Source organism: Cynoglossus semilaevis, chromosome 7, assembly GCF_000523025.1.
Source record: "Cynoglossus semilaevis isolate Cse_v1.0 chromosome 7, Cse_v1.0, whole genome shotgun sequence".
NCBI classification, from domain to species: domain Eukaryota; kingdom Metazoa; phylum Chordata; class Actinopteri; order Pleuronectiformes; family Cynoglossidae; genus Cynoglossus; species Cynoglossus semilaevis.
The window spans coordinates 8185172-8202633 of NC_024313.1; the positions used below are offsets into that span (position 1 = coordinate 8185172).

Here is a 17462-nt window from a genome sequence, read left to right on the forward strand (position 1 = left end):
CTACTTGGAAAATTAAACACTAGGTTCTTCACAATTCCACTTGAAACAGTGACAAATACTGTCAGATCTCTCTCTCTCTCTCTCTCTCTCTCTCTCTCTCTCTATCTATCTATCTATCTATCTATCTATCCATCATATATGTGTGCATATATGTATAGATATAGAGAGATAGATTTGTTGCCCACAGTTGCAAAAGCATATACAATGTACGAAGTTGGTTCTACACAGCCAGGGTGAGACAGTATATGGTCAGAGGTAAATAATAGATAAACCAAAGTTGATCAGATTCTCCTGGAAGTTCAGGAAGAAGAGAGAGAGAGAGAGAGAGAGAGAGAGAGAGTTTTCACAGACAGTACAACTCAAAATACTTCGACTTGTCTGGACACTACATTACTAGAAGGACATATTCTTTTTCTTTTCTGCTTTTAACCCAAGATGAGTCCACCAACAGCAAAGATAAAATTCTATTTTGATTCAAAGAAGTGGTTTCTTTCACCCACTGCCCCCCTGAGCCCAATTAATGTTGTTTACCGACTCTGGATTTGTGTTACATATGGGATACAGTAGAGGGCACAAGTAAGACCCTGCTGAATCGCTGACACCCTCAGTTAGTGATTACACATTTCCACATGCCTACACAAACAGTGGATTAAATGAAATTGGTTTCGTTCAGAAGAACCGAGGAAATTAATTTTCATTTCCACAGCTCCCTGTTTGCTACAGATGCAGCTAACAATGTGAAAAAGAGGATTTTATAAATCTACACTGTCTTTAAATGCATTTGCTTTGGTTTCATGATGATTGGGACAGCGTTTTTTTTTTTAAATGTTGCTGGAGCCAACAACACATACGTCGCAGGGAACGGTGGGATTGGAATCCCTGCTATTTTTAGTTGCATGTTTGTGGCAGATTCGTATGTGTGTGTGTGTCTCTTTCAGCCTGTTCACCAACACAGTCAGAGTGGTTTTCACTGTCACTGCGCTTAATTGAATAATTGGCCACACCTGCTAAGACCTCAACTGAGCCAAGTGATAACTGTGGACCACAGACAGGACCAGGTGTTTAGCATCTTAACTGATTAATTGCAGACCACATTCCTGCACTTTTCTTTGTCCCTTCTGCCTGGCACTGAGGGAAACTGTGCTCCTGGCTGTGGTTTAAAAGGTTTCTTCTTGTGCTGTGTGATTCTTTGTTTTCTGCTGCCAATAACTATGGAATTGTACTGCACACCTAAGCACCCTCCCCTCCACCTCACCCCCCCATTTGTGATTTGTGACTCATGCTATTAAATGTGAGCCCATCATCATCAAATAGTCCCACAGTGCTTGCTCCATCATTGCACATGATACTCATTTTCCTTCAAAAGAGCCGTTCCATAAAACCCCTAGATATCAGATAGGAAGCATCACTTGTAAAAACGTTAAAGTCCTATTTAAATTAAACCGCTACCTGCTGGATTAGATTAGGCGCTCGCGTCTCTAACACAAATCAGTACACACCGCTGCACACCATCTCACATCAGCCGTATTATTGAAAAGGCACAGATAGAGGACTTCAGAAATGACTGCAAATGGAAAGTGACCCTTGATACAACCAACAATCGTCTCAGCCGGGATGTGACATTTTACTACATTGCTGGAGGATGTGTGGGGCGGGGAGCACCTGGGTATTTTACAAAGGCATTTTTAAAAAAAAAAAAAAGCTTCAGTTTAACCCTCTACTCGTGAACTTGATATGTTTGTATTTTCTTGAAGGTCTATTTAGATTCTTATAGACAAAAAAAAGCCATACAGTTCAGGTAACACCTTCAACACATCTAGATGATAAAATACTGTATACAGTATGTCATACATATACAGTACATATTTATACACTGATACTGATATCTAATATCTAATCTTTTTAGCAGCTCATTGGTTGAGCAATGGACTGGCCGGTACACTTTGACTAAAAAATAAAATAGTAATAATAATAATATTAACAATATTAATAATAATAACTAAATACATAATACATGTGTTCCGTGTAAAATAAAGCTCATAAGAAAAGCTTGACTCCACACATTATGTGTACACACACACTCTTTAATGCAGATTAAATCCTAGAGATTTACAAGACATTCAGTGAACAGAGAACAGAGAAAACTATTGATATAAAACTACCAACATTTTCCTTGCTAAATATTTATTGAATGTTGTGAGTTGTCTGCACCTTCACAATTTTGACATTTTTAAAGCAGATATTCACAGATGTTGCCCATAATCAGTTTGAGTAAATTATCCACCAAGTTGCTAATTTAGGAAAAAAGCTAGTCAAATTGTTGAAATAACAATGAAGCAGATGATGCTGCTTACTGAGGCTTGCTTCATTAATCTGTTTGCACATGTGTTTTTCTCCTCTGTTGCGTGGCACAGTTTCATCAGTGCAAAAGGCCCTTTCCCTAAGAACTGTGGGCGTCTGCTCCTGGCTTAATGTAACTCTTTCTTTTTCTTTGCCTGACTGCATCACGTCCCTCAGTGTGGCTCCAGAGAAGTGGTTAGGAAAGCAGAGAGGCCATTGATTTTAGGCAATTTGTATCTAGCCAGAGAGAGCTCTGTTGATTTTCATTCTAGCCATCTAATCGGGAGCTGATTTACAACCGGCGATGCAAAGTGAATGTAATTGCCAGCACTTAACTACCTGGTAGGATGGCAAAACAGAAGAGCTCTGCATTGTATGGAGAGAGCAATGGCCAAAGAAACAGTCGTACTGCCGCTGTACGATCTCACCTGTGCTGAGAAATCCAGCATTAAAATTGAACTTATGCAACATTATTCTGGTTACAGCTGACAAATCCTCACCTCCAGACCTCTCAAAAAATCTATTACATCGTTTACATTGTCTTTATTGCGTTTATTGTAAGACATCAACACAGTGCAATTAAATAGAGAGTTAAAATGAGTGAGGGGATAACGTTTATTTTTATATAATTATACAGTGTATTATTAGGTGCATTTGTGTGCAAACAGTCTTGGTTGTAGCCTTGGAAATAATCATCTCGATGCTTGACCTAATAAATGTCACCAGATGAGAGCAGTCATGACCCTGAGGGACTCTCCTGTCCCCGGATGACCTTTGACCCCCGGTGTTGCGGTCAACTGAAACGGTGGTGCTGAGACGCAAGTCCCAAACGGAGCAGGTGCATGCGTGCATTTGCTCGCACTGACTGGTGGGAGGCGCTGTAGGGCTTATTTGCGAGTAAGTGAAAGGGGAGGAGCAGCATCGGGAGTAAAGTGGCCACACGGTGTGTCAGTCCGTCCGAGCAATCGCTTCTGCATCTCGGATCCGCCGCCACGCAGCGAGCACGCACAGAGGAGGACGCGTCTGCCAAGTCCTGGACAGTCCACTTGGTGACGTGCAGCGGACAGTACAGACAGGCCACGGAGCGTGCAGCCTCCCGCAGCCCCCGGTGCTGTTCCTCCTGCTGTAAAATGCAAAGACAGTCTTTGCGGGACACAGATAGCATTCCCACTTAAAGCAGCGTCGCAGCGAAACAAGGACACACGCCGGTGGACAGGAGCAGCGAGCGGCCGGGTAGGTGAACGCTGTCTCCGCCAAGGTGCGTGCAGACGCACGGCTCCACTGAGCCTCATTCTTGCATGTTTTTATTTGTTGAGTTTGGGAGGCGCACGGACACTTGTGCTTTTAGGAATGAGTGAATGAAACGAGGACCGTTAGTTTTTCCTGCCACCCCGAGGCTGAGGACCGTTGGCTCTGGGATGTTGTGTGCGGCTCTGACGCTCTGTGTAAGCGCTCATTCCTGGACGAGAAAACTAAGTTCGTGTCCCAGAGATGGTGGAGAGAGTAGTTTCATAGTGAAGTAGTGTTGCAGAACCTAAAGGGTTAAATGTTTTGAGGGCATTTAAAAACGTCCAGTTACTGATTAACACAATTAAACGCTCTTTCGTATCTTACAGTGCGTCAAATTGAATTGGTTAAATATTATTACAATACAATTCAAAAGAGAAATATTAGTGGCAAATATGAGGAGCGGTGGTCAAAGTGTTTTGGAACCACCTGTCTACTGAACATCTTTAAATTGAACTGCATGTATTTAAACGTACAACTGAAAGTAATATTTCAGATTAGATAGAGTAGATATTATAGTACAATAAAACCTGCAAATATAGTTAATGCTGCACATCCTAAATGGATTTAAATGGGAAAAAAAAACTTTAAAATAAACTTGGTGAAAAATGCATACTTTTTGCATGTACTTAAATGTATTTTTTTAAATTAAAATATTGCTTAATCAGTTATAAGCACAAAGCAGTCGTGATAGCAAACCTTAAGTCAGTAAGTATGACGTCTCTAAAATCTTTTCACCAGTAAACAAAAACTGTGGGTGAGATTTATGAGCTTAATCTCTTTGAATCAAACCTTATATTTTTGTTGTTTTGCTTAAATGTTAACGTGTCCCCCCCCACTAAGGAAATTGAGTATTTCTCATCCTTGTGTTAAAAGTCTACTTTTATAATCCAATAATTATGTTTTCTCCCAAAGTAAACACGTGGCTCTGGCACTGTGCTGAACTCATCTTCTGGACAACAAAACATTAGTTATCACAAGTCCCAGGTGTTGTCACTGTGGATTACTGTAGCCTTTGTAGTGGACCACGGAACAAGTCTCGTGTGTGTGTGTGTGTGTGTGTGTTTCCTCCCGTCTTTGAAAGTTACTGATGGATACAGAATCTGGTCTTTTTCAGAACTGCTGCCTCCCCTCTGTGAACAGCAGTGTTTTCATTTTCCACTCAAGTGAAAGCTGATAAAAAATGAAGTTGCTTCCAATCTTTATGTTAGCCCTTTAATCTGTGGCTTGTGTCGAGCAGCATTTATCCTCAACTCCCACCACACCCCCCACCCCCACAACTCCCATGTCAATCCCTGCTGGTCTTGGCACTGATACCTGTTTATGAGCCTGGGCTTAAGCATGTGTTACTGTATATAAATAGCAAGACGGCAACTCCGCCGTTCGTGTCTCTGCTCCTAAATGGATGTGTTGCTGTAAAATGTGCCAAGCATGTGGTGCGGGCGCAGGACACACTTCCTCGCCGATGACATTTTAAAACCTAGCAGGGTATCGTGAATCAAGGCGAGGATTAAGGGCTTTGCTCGTATTCCTCCCTGAACAGACGCGGGGCTCTGTACTCCATGATGATAAGAACAATGCCTTTTTCCTGAGTGCCGAGTCCATTTAGCAGGGATCTTCTCACCTCATCTGCTTTGTGCGAAAGAAGACTGGTTCTGAAAATTAAAAATAACCAGTCGTCGTAGGTGGATGGTTGTGCATCAGCGTCAGCAGCGATCGACAGAGGTGTACTGTATATCTGTGACTGTGTGTTCCTGAGGCTCACTGTCGGGCTAGGCACTTCTCTCTGTAAAAATAGAACACTTTCTGTAGTTTGTCACAATCTTCTGTACAGTAAACTCAATCAGGGGTAATCCCTTTACGTCAAATGTGATTTTGGCCGGTCTGGGAAACCGCTTTGGTCAGATGAATTAATTTTAAAAACTGGCCTCTGGCTTTTTTCCTATTAGTAAATGCCAAGTGAAAAACAACCATCGTTACGGTCACTAGGTTACAAAGCAGGAGCTACAGGGTTGTTTATGTAAGATATATATATATATATATATATATATATATATCGTTCAATTTGGCCAATCTGGGGAGTTTACAGGAGCATAATTTGATTGGCGTGGATAATGGGATGTAAATTCGGGCAAAGAAAGAAAGAAAGACAGGCAAATGGAGCTGCTGTGTTTTTCTGCACTCGGAAGAAATTGAGATTCTGGCCTCAAGCAACGCTGTGGTAAATAGACCAGAGGACAGAAGTTTTGCCAGCGTTTCTCAGCCGACGTGACCACAGAAAGCTCGCTCCCTGCTTGTGTTTTCAGGTCGAAGTCCGATCAACACAGCGTCGTACCACTAATTCAGGCTCTTCCACTCTTTATTTTTCTAAGATCGTGCATATGCTGCCTCCACCAGTGTTAGTGTGTGAATGCAGCTGACAATTACATTGATTCGGTGCTGCAGTCAGCATTAGAAGGCCAATCTGCATCAACCCACTCCCAATCAAAATGAAAATGGAGCGCAGTTGAGCATATTTTTACGCTTTGCCAGACAATGAACTTAGTCTTTTTTAATCTCAATTAAAGTGCGTGTGCCAGCAGATTTTTAATTAAAGTTTATTTCATAGGCTGCGAGTGCAGCGGTCAATGGCCTTCCAGAGTGTCAGCAGAAAAGTGCAACGGCTCCGAGTCATTTTTCTTTTATCAATCCTGTGTCGTTTAAAGACTGCGTAGATGTTGGGGAGGCAGTAATCCCACCGACACAAGCTGCGTCGACACAACGCTGTTTCACAATTCATTTTAATTAATTGCGTTGTTTGAACAAGCTCTCTTTATGATTACTCTTTTTCCGTAGGTTATGCAGGGGGGTTCTCTCATCATTTTCTTATTTTTTTTAAACATGCTAATTTCCAAACAGAACCTATTGTTTTGATTGAGTCCTATTGATTCCTATTGGATTTTTAAAATATTTCTCCCCATTGTCTTATATAACAATCCATGCATGATATTAAATATTTTGTCATCTATTCTTGCACATGTCAAAACACATTGAGTCATGTTGCTGAGCTCGGTCCAGTCCTTAGATATTATCCAGTGTGCAATAGCAGTGTGCTATTGCTAACCATCTGCTGGTGGTGACGTTAAATTCACATTCTCAATGACAGAAAACAAGAGGTTACTGTTGGCCACTTGTAATCTTTGTTTTAATTTCTCCAATTCTGATGTTCCAGATGTAAACACCTGAGCTTCATCGTTCAATGCTGTGAGATGCAGGTCCGTGTGCAGTCACTGTTGTTAGAGCAGCTTGGTTTAACCAGTCAGTCTACTGGGTGTGAAGCAGAGACTACGTTCACAAGCTCACGTTGAGCTTAAGGAAACTGGGCAACTCCTGTGTTGTGTTTTTTAGCCACTGCGTCTGATATGCTGCAGTTTTCTCTGATCGCCTTGTCTTTTTCTTTTTTTTTAAACCTCCACTGAGCGAGAAAAACAACTCACAGTGAAACATCGCACATCTTTAGTGTCTCTACAAAGACAATGAAGTGTTAGAGGATATCTCATGCTTGTTTGGAAGAACATTTTACCACATAAACACACCGCCACAGTGGAAATAACACACACACACACACACACACACACTTTGCTCTGACATTAGTGAGGAATGTTTTTTTTCCATGTGTTTATTTCACCAGTTAGCAATCATGTTTAGTCATGCATGCTGTGAGTACATAAACAGAGGTGTCCAGATGGATGAATAAATTGATTTTATCTTAATAGTGTCTTTCTGGTGTTGATAGTCCCCTTAAAGCCCTTTACAACAGATTTGCCATGAGCACCATACAGTCTGTCTGCAGTTCTGTGTGTTCTGTTTTCTTATTGGGACTCACTAGAAACAAAATGGGGTAAATCGTCCTGTCCATGCACACACTGGCATGTGGACTAATGGAAAATGAGAGCCAGGACTGTTTTTTTCAGTGCATCAACAACATGCTACTACAAATGTTCAATTGACATTGTCAAATGTGGCCCCGCCCCCCTTTTTGGCAACCCCAGTCTACACTGTATGTGATGGATCAGTGGTCCTAGCCTAACCCATCTGTTCTGGTTCGGCTCTCTTGACCCCCCTCCTTGACCCTTACTGTGGTTGACGAAATAACATACAGATACATAAGAAATACAATATTATATAATAATAATTATAATATAATAATACATTATTGTTTACCCCAAAAAATTCTCTTCTTCTCCCATCAGACAGGATCATCTCTACTTGGTGGAGACAACAGCTGGACCCAGTCATTAGCAGAGGCCCACAGGTTCTTTCAAGTCCTCCAGTTCTCTTGTCAGGTGAACCAGTTTCTCTTCACAGTCGCCTGTATTACTGTATGAAAGCCAACGAGCCGAATACGAGGAGATCTGAGCCTCGTCCGTCTGCAGTCGCCTGGCTAATGTGCTGCTTTGATTTTATGATGATGCAGTTTACATTGAAAGAAGGAGAATGACATTTACATTTTCCTCAGAGGTGGTAAACAGTGGAGTCGGCCCGTTCTTCCTGCATGGAGTGGTAGATTTTTACCAGTACAATAGAGAAATTGGTGCAGTCTGGTTATTAAATTAAAATGGATTTAGACACGTTGCTCACCTAATATATCTGCTGTGACTGGACATGTGAGCATTTCTATTACAGTATATTTTTTGTTCTTTGGTAGTAAAATATTTAATTTATTTAGAAAGGATTACTGATGTTCTCTAAGGTTCTTAGTACTCTTTGTCACGGGCCTATGACGAAACTCTTGACAAACAAGCATCATGTTCCCCAGGTTTTTCAGTGAATGATCTTGAGCTGCCCTCTTAAACACAGCTGCTGACGCCTGTGATGCCGAGATCATGTTTCAAGAAAGCCTGCAGTTCCTTATGCGGAGATCTAAAAGGTTTCAAAATGCACCAAAGTCTCACCTATCTAAATGCGCTGAAATTTAACTACACAGATCACTTTCAAGTGTTGGTCGAGGTCGTTTTTAAATGTACTCTGAAACAGAACAGCGTGCACTTTGATAATCGATTAAGTGCTTGTGTGTTTTGTATGTGTTTTAAGATAACTTTCCTCATCCTCCGAGATGGATTTTTTTTTAGTTTCTTTAATCTGCTACTGCTGCAGGCAGAAGAAACAGAATAAAATCAAATATTTAAGGATTATGTTCTGAAATTTAGGCGCTACTTGGAAACATGTTTCACTTTGTTTGGAAATAGAGGAAGCACACGATATTTCTTAAAGTCAAATGTGACATTTGTTACTGTGGCCTGGAGTCCATCAGCCCTGCTTTAAGAATTATTGTCTGTCTGTACTGTCTCAAGCTGCTGCTGACCAAGAGCCAGGACCAAAGGTCAAATTAATGGAACAGAAGATCCGGTTCCAAAAGTAGTCGTGTTGTCCTAATGTCATCCATGTACAGTAATGTTAAAAAAAATCAACCTGAATTTACTTGATATTTTGGGGATCAGGTTGAGGATTTAGTTTGAGACTCTCATTGCCCTCTGTACAGTCCACTGCTTAAACACACTGTCTATTTAGAGTCTGTTGAGGCACCTGACTCCATACAATCCCCGTTAGTCCGATAACGTGATGCGTCCAAATTCGGTCAATGAATGGACGAAAGACAGGGAGGAGGTGGGCATTGTAAAGTCTTTGCTTTCATGTAGCTCCCTCACGCCGTGGCCGTTGTTATTGTTTTGTTGTTATTTATGCTTCCATTAAGTCTGGCTACAGGGGTTTCTCTGCTCTGCAGCTATCTGACAAGCGCAGCTCCCCTGGCATCTCTTTTATGAACCTTAGTCATTTTAATAAGGCACATTTTACTATGTTATCTCTACTTTTGAATAAACACCATCTATAAAAAAATGCAGGAAGTATTCTAGGCATGTCTGGACTGTTATAAAATCCTGAACACTGCAGACATTATTTGAAAGTGCATCTGCCCTAAGAAGGACAAGGAGGTATTGTGTAATAATTTATTTCAAGTTGAATAATTGAATCTTGCTCAAGGAGGAATCTTGCACACGAACACACACACACACACACACTAATATATATACATATATTCACACACACATATATATATGTGTGTTTGTATATACATATATTCACACACATATATATGTGTGTTTGCAAATGCATATATGTATATACTGGTGTTTGTATTACTCATACAAATCCCGTGATGTCAAGCGGGCTGCTCCAGTTAACTCCCTAAATCATTAGGTGACTGTGAAGGATGACCACAGGCAACCGTTCCTTGTCTGACGTGGGATCTTCTTTGTCCTGTAACATATAGTATATTCTATCACCAAACATCCACTCATGCAACTGTGAAACTTGAAACCATTTATCTGCAGCCAGTAATGGATATGTAAATAGTCCACCGTTAATGGAAGTATACATGAGAGCGACTTACAGAGACGCCTCATTTGCATACTCCAACAGTGCAAGTTTAAAGGTGGCTTTCGAGTTAAGAGGATTCATAAATCATGTGTTTGCAGGAGGTGTAATGTGCATCTGTAATATTATTCTATTTACAACCTCTTTGCCTCAGCCCGGAGGTGTTCCTCCGAACAGTTTGTGCTTTAGAGGTGCAGTATTATTCCAGCAGACGTTGGGCCTGTCTGTCAGGAAGACTTTACCTTGAAATAATCAGTCTGTCACTTTCTCTGTGACTGGATGTCAGTGGGTCACCTGAACAGGAATGCTTATATTTGTGTGTAACAGAAGGAGTAGCATTCAAGCAGCTTATGCTATATTTAAACACACAGCAGAGGCATTTAACCCTTTCCTGTGCGTTTGCAGCTCATTTGGGTCCACTTGACATTAAAGCAGCTGGTGCTTAAATCTGCAGCCGATGTAATGAAGAGTGAAGCTTTTGCTCGGCAACACCATAAAAACCAGTGTCGTCGTCTCAGTCTCGAGGCAGCTGTCATATTTTATGTCACGACTTATTTGTTCATTCGTAGACACGTGGTCAGTGATTAATGACCATAAGGTTAATGTGTCTTTGGTCAATCGTTGGTGCACGCAGCCTTGATTTAGTCAGGTAAAAGCTTTTCAGAAAATGCCACATTAAGATTTTCCGTTTTCTTCAGGACGTGAATTCAATGCCGTTTGAAAAGTAGAAGAAAGAATAACAGAGGAGGTAGAGACAGAAGTTAATTACCATCAGTCAGTGTGGCTGAAATAAAGCATGCCCAGATCTGTAGGTTTCATGCGGTCTCATTTTTCTAATCTTCCATTTTGTTACATTTACTTTCACCCTGAAATAAATAGTCTACTTGAAAGCAGTTCCAGCGGCCCCTCGAAGCCAGGTGATGGCAGACAAGGTTGATTATTAATGGGTTTCACAATCTTTTAGGCCCCAATTGGTCTCCACTGATTGCTGAGCATTCTGATTAAGAAATGCTATTAAAATTGATTTATTATGCTTCCATGTGTTTTTCACACTTAAATAACTGCTTCAATCAATTGATAATTACTTTGATGATTTATGGCCCGGGGTTTCAATCTGACAAGTTTACAATAATTGGCATGGTAGAACTTCTCCTTGCCCTCTGAGTGAGAGCGAGCAGCTTATTGTGTGAGATAAATTGAAATGAGCAATCAGCATTAACTATTTATTAATCCCGAAGCAAAGCAAAAATCAATCCTCAAAGGTTTATTGCTCCGCGGCAACCGAGATGGCAAAAGGAGATGAATATTTTCAGATTATAGTTATCAGACGTTATCTCCTACTTATCTGCTACTGTTTTGGTCCAAAACCGCGCAGTTTTCATTATGGATAATATGCGAGTAGTTAATTAGAGGAAGAGGAGACAAAATATAAATCTGTAGGGAGAAGTCAATTAAGCAGGTAATGATCTCTCTTTGCAGTTAATGGAAAACATCTCTAATTTCATGGCAAAGTAAACAGTTTTCCTAAGGGGCTTTTCAATGATTTTTCTAGGTGTTTCAAATGTATATCTGTACACAACAATAGCCGAGCGACAGCCGGACGCTTTCAATACAATTACGAAAAAACATGAGAGAAACCACGTGTTTATTATGTAATATTACAGATTCAGAAGATGTATTTCCTGCAGTTTCACAGTGGGACAGAGTCACACTCCTTTGTAAAGATTTTTTTGGCACCGTTACATAAACTACCATATGTTAGAACTCTTTTTTTAACCCCATTCTCTGTGCAACCGCAGATGCTTTTCAGCTCCATAAAGTGATGGTGGAAAGAATTGGTTTTATTCCGGTAAGCTACTGTCTTTTATCATCCTCTCGAGGGATATTTGTCAAGGTAGCTGTTTCTATTCTTGCACGATCATCACAATGGAAATCAGACTTTAAAGAATAAGGAAACATGTCTTTAGCCAACATTTTTCATCTTCCAAATAAAATAAGAGTAAAGTCAGAAATTCTGTTCTCGGTCCCGGGCGAGGAGCGCTCTGCCACCTGAAGGTAGAGTCAGCAAAACATGATAAATGAGCAATCAATAACTTTGCACGTTTTGCAAAAGGTTTTCTGTCTGCCTTGACAGAGACTCTGCAGCCACTTCTGAAAAAGAAAACTGCCCATATCAACATTTTATCAGAGTGAGGACGGGGGAAACGCCTCCAATACTGTCAGAACATTCTTGGCAGAAAAGAGCTGCCGAGGGAAGAGATGAATGTACCTGCTGAAATGCAAATTGTTGGTTTATCTAATTGGCCGTCATAGTCACAGCCTTCCAAAGGCATACAGTACATCCCCTCAGTGTGATGGCACAGGAGGAAAACATAGTCCATCAACTGATGTGATCTTACTGGTGTGACGTGTGTGTCCACGGAGGAAAAAATACCATGTAAATACACCGTAAAAAAAAAAAGATGGTTGCAGTTATAAGGTTAAGGTTAAAAGCTGTCTGACTTTAATGGCTAAAACTTTAAGGTGTAACAAGGGAATATATTTACAATAACATTTGTTTAACAGTCAGCTGTATGTATGTGCATTGATTCAATGTGAATTATTTATTGCAGTCAGCATTTCATTGCACTGTCCTGTACCTGTGATACTGTGTGATGTGCAGTGATAATAAAGTTACATCTAATCTAATCTAATCTAATCTAATCTAATCTAATCTAATCTAATTTCAAGAAGGAAATAGGGGAAAAGCCCTTTGACCTTTCCGTTGTAGATTGAAGTCTGCCTAGATACAGTTTTCTTTTCCACGTCCCTTCCTCATTTCTAGCAAAATGTCTTTCTTTATCCAGTGGCGACCTCCGATGGCTTCCACAGCAAAAAAAAGTCACATGACCGTGTTTTGAAGAAAAGCGGCACCATTGTCACGTTAGACAATGAAGGCCTTTGAAGCGCCGTCTCTGATGTTAACTCTCCCATTTTTCTGATTCGTTGCATCATCATAAGGCAGTAGTGCGACGTTGTAAATGCCCACGATATGGTTTGGAACGCAGTGAATTTGCAGTTGCATATTATTTGTTCTAAATCTTTTTTTCTCCCTAAATCTTCCCGTTAACCTACTCCATTTCCCACTTGTCGACCGTTGACCTCTACGGTTCTCTCAGGACAGTCGGACAGTTATTGATAGTTTGTACTTGCCTGCTAGTCTCCGTGGAGTAATTTACGTGTTCTTCAGACCAGACATTACACTAATAAATCTCTTGATGCGCTCTCTTCCACACATGAGCGCTCTGTGCTTTCTTCCTCGTTCTTTTGAGCGAAGGCACGTCGGGGTTTTTTTTATTCTGCCACAAACAGATGGTGAGCGCGAGAATATTTGGGCCAGATTTATAGACGTTTCATTTCACTTCCAGTTTTAAAAGCCTAATCATATTCACAAGCTGTTATTGTTTCTGCAGGTGGAGACGGCAATACTCAAAAGATCTAATTTGTCTGTGATGAGCATCATCATACACCAGAGACCAAAGGTACGGTAAGATATGAAAAGCTCATTATCTTATATCCCCATAAACTATTTATTATGCTGCTGACAACACGCAGCATGAGCAGTAAAACAAGAATCACTCATAGGTCGCCTCTGTTTTCCCGCAGAAACCAGAATAATTAATTGTACTCTAATATGACCTGACCACTTTCACTTTTCCAATCTGGATGTGGAGAGTTTCATTCTTTGATACAGCCAACCGTGTGTAAGTGCATGTGTTCTACGGCGTTGACCTGGAATTATTTGATATATGGCATCATTAATTCTGCTTGACTTCTCTGCCGTGTCCGGAAAATGAGCTATGTCCGTCTTTGTTTCTCCGCCCGCAAAGATTTTACAATTTTTGTCAGCAAGCAAGACCAAATCGGTCTCGAAGCAATTACGAGGTTGGAGAGTCTGATCTCAGGTCATTAAGAGATAGGATTACTACTGGACCGCGGCACTCCAGGAATGTACAGACCCCTCTGGTGGTCTGCTCAACGCTGGCGAAATAGAATTGAATTAATGGTGTTGCCCGCAGTGAGAGCTGATTAGAACATGCCGCCTTTGATCCCTGAGCGAGGTGACCAGATCAGGCACCAGTGTCACGGGAACATTAGGGTGCAGGGCTGTGGTATCGGCATGTGTGTGTTGGTGCCTTTGTGCCTGTCCCGGTTCAGTGCATCACTGATTAACAGAACTCGTTACTATGTGCACGCCGTGCTGGGGATCAGCTCACGCTGGAGGGGGCTTCAGGTGTAGAATAACTCTGGTGGCGCGAGGCTGTTAAAGCCACAGCCTGTGGTCTGTCGTTGTCTAGTCCATGCAGAATGCAGAGCTTAGCTCACATGGTTGGGCAAATGAACTGTACTGCTGCATGTATTTTAAAACTCTTATCTGGGATCACAGCTGCAATCCATGCTCTGCAGTCTGAACCACGGGAGTCATGAGTAATGTGATTTGGAAGTTGACATTCGGCAAAATGTGTAGAAAGTAAACCAACTCCAAACTGATGCAGTGTGGACGCAGACTCCTGCTCTGTGACATTTAACTGTGCAAACGGCCACTGGCCAAAAGGAAACGTTGTTGTTGTTTTAACTGAATTGGCTAAAACACAGTTTACATTTAGAAGTGGAGACCTGACGTACACACCAAAAAAGTTACATATAATTATAACATAAATGTTATAATTTAATAACAAAATAATAATAATAATAATAATAATAACAATAATAATAATAATATATGAAGGAATACCAGGAATGCAGAGGCTTATTTTAGGGGTTTAAGAGAAACTGTTGGATATTTTAGTATTTTATAAAGATTAATGTGTCAAACTTTTTTTTTATATCTGACATTTTTATCCATAGTTTTCAAATCATTAAAGAATAAAAGTAAATGTGAGCAATAGTTGAACTTGAAATATATTTAGATGTGTTTATGGTTGTTTACTTTTCAACATTAGTTTTATGAATAAATTGAAGTGGCCATTAAAAACTATGAAAGTCTTTTTCTTTTGTCACATAAATAAATGATCCAGTGGAAAAACAACAACAAAACATTTTTGGAGAGAACAAACTGTTCTAAAAAAAGATACCAAAAAAAGTAAAAGCGTTCATTACCAGACCGCTTTTAAACCCCAGTAATTTACCAGATTTGTAGAAGTAAGAAAAAAAAAATATATTATGACATCACGGAAAAATCCGATTATGGAGTGACGTCACTTTAAATCCTAAAAATGTTTTCATCCTTTTGTCCAGTGCTGCCATTGTTCCTTTAGCCCGTTGACGTGGTTTCTCTGTTTTACTTTTCCCGTCAGTTTGCATCCCACGTGCTGTCAGCATCCGACAGCTTATCCTACCTCACAAGCAATGAAACAACCAAATCCCCCGAGGTTGTGGCTCGGATTTATTGCAGCATGAATTTGTGAGCTAAATAAACAGAGTGAGAACGGAGTCTTTTAATGTGTACGATGAGTGTGTAACAACAGGGAAAAGGTAAATTTTTAGGCGTACATTTTTAGACCCTTTATTAAATCTTTTCTCCCCACTGTCAAAAAGGTCTGGTAACAAATAACAACCCGTGTTTACCCTTTGGCTATACGGTGTCACCACCCATTGTTGTAGACCCCTAAATCTTGGATGGATTCAATTTTTTATTTTTATTTTTTTTCATTAGTCGACACCACTCTCCAAAATATATACTACATTGGAGTGGCAAACAGCTTCCCTGGCATTTTTTGCTGCAGGGCAAGACTGTTCTTCTTTGTTGTGCAGCCAAGTTTAAACGCAGTTCTTATATTATTTTGAGAGGGAAGGGACTTGGAGTCGCTTTAAATCAGTCCAGACCTGGTGTCACCGGGGCCAGAATCCTGCAGCGGGAGGTGAGAGGGAGGAGAACAGGAGTGTTATCTACGTGGTGTACAAGAATGTCAAACACTGGTGCATCCAGAACGCCCGAGTGCCCGTTGAGCCAGTTGAATTCGACTTTGAACACTCACTTTTTTCTTATGCACCTGCGGAGGTAATGGTCATCATCGCCCCTGTTTGCTCAGCAGCGTGCTGTTTATGTTCGGCCCCCAGACGTTGAGCCGGTGCCGTCTGCCTGAGTCATTCTCAGACACCTCCAGTAATGATAGATGACACGTTTCTGTGAAGAGGTAAACAAGACTCCTGGTGGCCCGCGGGGCTGCTCGGACGGAGGTGCCGTCGGCTGACAGCCCGCTCTGGTTGTAGGGGAAGGTTGACGGGCAGTGGTGAGTTAGAAGACTCAGCCATTCATTAGAAAGTAAGCCATATCTCTCCGGTTGAAGAATGCAGTGAATTATAGCGGGGCATGTGCAGTGACTCCTTTCTTTAGCTGAATACTAATCACCTTTTTAGTAGCTGAACAAGAAATTCCTGCTCGCACTTGTGTGAAGGATTTTCCTTGAATTTGCACTGGGCAGTAAATCCTTCAGAACAGAACTTCTGCCTTCACCTTCTGACAAGGAGCAGAGCCAAACAAAAATGTTTGACTAATAGGGAAAAAAGTGCTCCTTTTTCTAGTTTTTCAGAACATTTTCTAGTGTTCACCGTCGTGTCGTTTACTTTTTAACGTAAAAAAACTTTTGAGTGTGTGTTTTTTACTGCACCAGTTTGACTGTTGGATTCTTTTTATTTTTTTCCTTTTACTCTGAAGGTGTGTGGCATAAACAAACCTGTGATTGACATAAAACTCATACCAGTCTGGGACTATTTCTAGAAATAACTCTGGTGCCACTGTGAAATGCACTGAGGTTTACCTGTCTGTGAAACATTTATTTATTTAAAAAAAAAAAATCCTCAAAAGTACAGGAGAAAAAAACACAACATTTTCTCCAAGGTCAGGGTATCACTGTGTGCCAGATTGGGCTTCAGTTTTAGTCTTCATTAAAGCTGCCAAACAAGACAGTTTCTCCTAAAAAAAGAAATGATGTGGGATTATTCTTCTTAGCCAACTCTGAAATCCGATCTATTTCCAGGACCAATTTTCCTGAAAACGCCTTATTTGAATTAATGTCACAGCACTTGACAACCTAATTATTAGAATAAAAGAAAATTGCACTGTGCATGTTTACTTTAAATGAATGATATGGTAGTCTCGGGGTTTGGAGACATTTTTACCATCTGCAAAATGTGGGCTATCGTGGTGCAGGGTAGGAATCCTCCACAAAACGGATTAATTTTATTAATTGCTAATATGATGTAAAATGACAATTACATACAACGTTTCTGTTAAGCTCTGAAAATCCTTGTAAAGGTCAAAGATCACCAGTCTCCCAGATGTCTCCTTCAAAATATGTATTTTCAAAAGTGTCTCAATATACTTACCTTATACCTAAAGGTGTACTGGCCTTAAACACATCACTGACATTGAAGTGTCT

General features: G+C 40.7%; 1 protein-coding gene across 4 annotated transcripts in view; it reads left to right on the forward strand.

Annotated features, from left to right (window-relative positions):
• Positions 1-1977: 1977 nt before the first annotated feature.
• The window catches only part of klhl29 (kelch like family member 29), a 178016-nt gene continuing 162531 nt past the window's right edge, over positions 1978-17462 (forward strand). The window contains exons 1-2 of one of the 4 annotated variants that reach the window (XM_008313210.3): positions 3511-3573; positions 13494-13562. The gene's annotated coding sequence lies outside the window, so the exon portion shown is untranslated. Of the gene's footprint in view, positions 3574-7888; positions 7953-13493; positions 13568-17462 lie in introns of those variants that run through there. The other 3 variants (XM_025056609.1, XM_025056611.1, XM_017033616.2) reach the window with 3 other exon arrangements.